Genomic DNA, 6000 nt, shown 5'->3' on the forward strand with positions numbered 1-6000 from the left:
CCTGGCGGAATGGACGGACCTGTGGTGGGACCCCGGATCCTTAAACTTTTTGTTGTTTCAACCCTACGTTTCTGGTCCATTGATGTAACCCACCAGTTTGACGAACTTTCCACCGGTTTTATGCAGAACTCTAAACCAAAGGCATTCCTCGTACTAATGTCATTAGAGCTAGACACATGGACTGTAAAATAAAAACTTGATGGTTTTGTTTATTGCTATGGTTTGCTGGCACGGAAATGTAAAGGGCAACTCCAGTCAGACGCAAAAAAATTCTACTTATGTAGGTACATGCTCGTGACCGTAGGGGGTGGTATTACAGTACTTGGTGCTGCAGTGGTTAAAGGACTGATCCAGGATAATAAAACATGGCCGCTTTCTTTCACAAAGAGCTCCGCCTCCTCTTCTCTGGCCTGTGGCATCACATTCCCATGGCCATTCATTTGACCATGTGACCTAGGAGTGTGATGTCACTGCCTAAATAGAGGAGGCGGAGCTCTTTCTAAAAGAAAGCAGCCAATTTTTCGAATCCTGGACATCCCCTTTAAGGTATGCTACTTAGTAAAATGGGTTTGACAAATATTTCGAAGGGCGGTTGTGTTGCTTTTCTCAACAGGGGGTGACCAAGGCCCCTCCATGTAAACACTGATCTAAATTTTGGTTTGTGAATGGAGCTGCCCTTTAACGTGCCCCGCAGTGAAGATGTTTTACCTGAGAACTTTTTGTGGCACCTTATGTTTTTAGTTTTTGTTTTTTTTTGTTTTTTTAATTGACTTATACTTAAAGTATCAGTGATGAAAATAATTAAAAAAAAAGAACCTGCTGCCAATGTACAGAACTGTGGCCGGGGTTCCCGATGTCTGTATGCCGATTCTTCATTGTCTTACATTTCGTACAACTTCGCTGCTCAGAAATTCTCGGACACCAAGGTTTTATGTTGAGAAGTTCATTTGTCTAGGGCCTAATCTTTTCAGACCCCCGAGTATAATAATCGAAGCCCCAGGGGAGGAGAGGGAACATAATAAACAGTGTTACTCACCTCTCCGGGATCCTGTTAGTCCTAGCAGGCTTCAGGCCTGTATGATAATGTCCCAGATGCCACGTGGTCTGAGACAGAAGCCTGTGCTAGCAGTACCATATAGGCCCAAAGCCTATGCTAGCAGTAACAACCTGTTCCTGCTAGCACAGGCTTAGGGCCTATACACTAATGGCCAAAATTGTACAATTTTTTCATTGAATTTTAGAAAAAAATGGCTTAAAACACAATAAAATGTGATATAAATTTTGAAATAAAATGTTTTTTGAAAACATTTAGTAAAATTTAACAAAGAGAAACAATTCTAATGCAAATTTGATATTAAAAATAAAAAAAAACTGAATACTAAATATATATTTAAACAGTTTTGATGAGCACTGTACATTGAAGAAGATTTGGTTAGTAGCGTGTTGGATAACCCATGGCATTAATTACAGCTTTGCATCTTCTAGGCATTGATTCCACTAGATTTCTATTTCTTCATTACTTATAATGTGGAACCAAGAATTAATTATGGCCTCTATTAATTCCTGTTTGTTCTTTGCATGTTTTTTGGCCACATTCCGCTTCAGCCTCCACCACAGTTTCTCATTGGGGTTAAGATCTGGGTTGTTTCCAGTCCCTAAGGCCAGAATCCCCAGGTCTCCGGCGAACTGTTCGGACAGAGAAACCCCTGCATTGGACAGAACGTTGTTGATTTCGCTGGAGGTAGATTTTCAGTCGAATAATTCTTCTGTCCGTTGTTGCTGATGTTATTTTTCTTCTTCCTTTCCCTGATTGATTTTCAATAGTTCCAGTTACTTCAAAGCGCTTGCACACCTTTCGGACTCCGGATGCCGTGACTCCTTCGCCTATCTTGACGGCTACTTGTTGGAAACTATAGCCTTCTTTACTTAAAGTTATAGCAGTAGCACGCTTTTTTGGTGACCATTCGACTCTTTTCATGTTTAGCTAATTCCTAAACTAAAAATGGATACCAAATTCAGTGTCAAAACTCATAATTATTAAAAAATTTATTTTTATTAGGAAGTTATTTAACGTATATACTCGAGTATAAGCCGACCGGAATATAAGCTGAGGCCCCTAATTTTACCACAAAAAACTGGGAAAACTTATTGACTCGAGTATAAGCCGAGGGGGGAAAATCCACCATTGCAGATAGTCTGGTCATGTGCATTGCAGCTTAGTAACTCCATGTGCCTCATAGTAATAGCAGTTAACCCCATCATGTCCCTCACATTAACCCCCCTGTGTGCCTCACATAAGAGTTACTGATATGTGAGAGACATGGAGGTAATAATTAGGTATCTTCATAATTAAGGTCCTTCATTAGTATCCCCATGTGTCTCACATATTAGTAACCCTTATATGGGGCACACAGGGTTTAATATGAGGGACATGATGGGGTTAACTGTTATTAATGTGAGGCACGTGGAGTTTCTGAAACTAAATGAATAACCCCAAATGCCTGACATTAATAGGCAGAGTAACTAGAGGAAGGTCCCTGTGTGTGTCACGTTACTGCAGCTTCCTCTCCTCCATACAACAGACATCTTCCATAAGACACAATGAATCCTGGCCACTCATCTGCAGGGGAGATGCTAAATCCTAGTGTGCTAAAGGACCTCTGATGGCGTCATGACCATGTGATCGGACTCTGGTGTGGGCAGAGCTACTACTATTTAGACTCCACCTACAGGATCTATGATGACATCACAGTCACCTCATGACAAGCCAATCGCAGAGCAGTAGCACTAAAGGACCTCCCCCTTCCTGGTCCTTCCTGTTTTCTGTGCTCTGCGGACCCTGACTCGTGTATAAGCCGAGGAGAGCAGCATGAAAAATGTGCTGGAAAAGTCGGCTTATACTCGAGTATATACGGTAATCTATTATTTTTAAATATAATACAGAATTGTCACCGGCTAGACGTCAGGTACACACTGGGAGCTCGTCTGTTGTGATAATATTGATATAAAACGTTATTTAAAACAGCATAACAAAGTAAAACGTTTAGCAATATCTAATCATTAATGTTTGGGTAAAATGAAGAAATTCACATCCCTGTCCAAAAAGACACGAAACTCAAGAAATTCTTCCAATATCTTCAAAGTTTATAACCCTCCATAACAGTAAACAAGCATAGACTAAAAAACATTAAAGACATAGCAAAACCATAGAAATATCTGCAAGTAAGTTGAAACAAGGCCTCAATTCATAAACATGTCCACAATTTTGGCCACTACTGTATGGTTATATCCCAGACCACGTGACGTCTGGGGATATTCCAGCAGGTAGCGTCCTATTAAAAAAATAAATAAAGTATGTAACGTACCTACCTTGCCACAGCTCCTACTGCTGCCGCCTCCTTTCACCTGACAATAACACGTGTGCGTCTCAGCGTGATGATGCCGCCTGCGCTGAGGCGCAGAGATCTAAATCAGGAAAAAAAAAATCTAATTGCCGCGGCTGCCGCCCCTTCCAAAGTGCCGCCTGAGGCCACCACCTCAACTCGCCTCACCCTGTGTAAGTGCAACCCTCTGCAAACTTCCTCTGCCCCACATCGGATGCAAACTCTGTCGTCTCCAAGGGGCCTAAGACCCAAATACATGAAGACACTTTTGCATGCCTCCCTGAAGGACTCTACAAGATTGTTTATTTTGCAAAATATAGGAACAAGTAAAAGAAGGGAAGGTTCGGCTTTAATCCTTCTAACGCCTTATAAAAATGGCCGCACTATGGGGGTGTATCTGTCCTGTACGAAGGAGCCATACAGCAGTAATGTTATCCTGTGCAGGTTTCTATACATTGTTGTTTTTTGCTGGGGTATGTCTGACACTGCCCTAGTGTAACACTCCATCAGATGCTACAGAAGGGTGCAAAAGGCTTTGCAGGTGTGGAAAAAATGCTGAAAAGTAAGAATCCTTCCAAAAACTGTCATTTACATTAAATGAATGAATTAAAGAGAAATGTAAATCTCATCAATATTTGGTGTGAACTTTGACCTGCAGACTGGCAGAACTTGGCAGGAGGTTGTGCCCGCCGTCATCTTGGAAAACTAAGCCCAGATCCTCTGTCGATGTTGCTTCCTCCAATCCGTCTGTCTTGTCATCCCAGACAGACTGGATAATGTTGTGATCAGGGTTCTATCTGTGGGGGCCATATCATCACTTCAGGACTCCAAAGGGCAAAGGTCATGAGCCTTAAAGGGGTTATCTAATAAATATATATATATATATATATATATATATATATATAATTATGGCCTATCTTAAGGATAACTCAGATTGGTAGAAGGTTGAATGAAATCCCCCACATAGGTAAGCTGCTTGGGGGGTACATCCAGTCTGTGTAATATACAGTGCATGGAGTCAGAAGCTGATGGCTCTGTACACTGTATAGTGGACAGGTTCGGGTAGTGCAGCTCAGCCCCTATTGAAATCAAAGCTGAGCTGCAATAATGGTGCCTGGCCACTATACAGTGTACAGAGCCATCAGCTTCTGACTCCATGCACTGTATATCATGTACCCCAGCTGTCTGCTCCTCAATGATCAGATATTTTTGGCTTATCCTAAAGACAGGCCATAAATAAAGAATAAAAAAAAAATGTGGACAACCCCTTTAAGATTAGCAGTACGGTACAGTAATTCTCATCAAATAATCTAAACTGATGGAGGCAAATGGAGCTTCCCTTTAAGTAATGGCTGTAAGAACTCGTACATGAGGACACGGTAGTCAGTAATTGGCTGTCGGACCCACAAGAGTCTCTGCAATGCCTGAAATACATCCAAATCTATATTATATTTGGTATATATTATATTATTGTAAGTCATTGGAAACCATAGAGGCCTTGCAGCTCTAGCTGTGACTGGAGTATAGCACCTTCCATGTCACTACAAAATAAGACGTTTTAATAAAAATATATCCTAAATATTTTCTCTCTTCTATGTTCAGAGCTTGTCCATTCACACCTTTTTTTTGTGGAGTTCCCCTTTAAATCTGTTTTTGATCTATGTAAAAATAAGCCTTGATGTGTAAATCCGAAGTTCTGAACTCGGTCAATAAATCCTCACATTTCTCACATCCATTTTCGGAGGTATTTACATCACTATCCACCTTTGACAAAGGGATTGCGATGTCACCCGGGCTGTCGTATTGACAAAGCTTCGCCAAAATCCGATTGCTCATCCTTCGGCTTAACTGGCCATCATCCGCAAACACGTCAATATAATCATCATGATATATGGGAAATGAGCAGCGCGGTATAGCGGGGTCAGCGGCTAGGCGGCTTTGTCGTGTGCACAGCCTTGCCTAGTGGTGTTAAGAAAGGGTCCGCTTAGGTTTTGCTGTAAAAAGTTCCTGGGGTTTATTGCAACATCCTACAAATATTTTACAAAATTTTTTTTTGGCGCCAGTACTTAGCAATTAAACACCTAGCAGAGGTGAGAAGAAATAAGAAGAGTCGTAGGGCCGACTTGCGCAATCTAACCGGGAAGAGATTAAGGAGGGACGTCCTGGGAGATAGAGGGAAACACACTCCCAGGATTCGGTTTAGGAGATTCCGAACCTGACACCAGTAAGGGACAAGGGAGGGGCACGACAAGCACCACAACACCAGCAGCAGTCCGGCACAGATCTGTCAAAGGAATGGAGGAGAGCTGGTGTGTGGTACCAATACATTAGCATTTTGAAGAAGTTTTCCTTATGGACCACGCAGGTCCTAGACCCTCTATTCCAGATAAGGGGCCAATCCAATTTCGAGATAGTTTGTCCCAACTAGGCCTCCCATCGCGCCATATACGTGTGTGTAGGCAGGACATCAGGTGTGGGGTCAGATAGGAGGCGATATATGTCAGAGACCAGTCCCTACATTCCGGTACCGGCTTTACAGAGTCTCTCAAATAACGTAGGAGCAGGTGCAACAGGTGGGGAATCTGAACATACGTGAAGTCACTGGACCCAGGGAGAC

This window comes from Leptodactylus fuscus, chromosome 1 (genome assembly GCF_031893055.1).
Source record: "Leptodactylus fuscus isolate aLepFus1 chromosome 1, aLepFus1.hap2, whole genome shotgun sequence".
Taxonomy (NCBI): Eukaryota; Metazoa; Chordata; class Amphibia; order Anura; family Leptodactylidae; genus Leptodactylus; species Leptodactylus fuscus.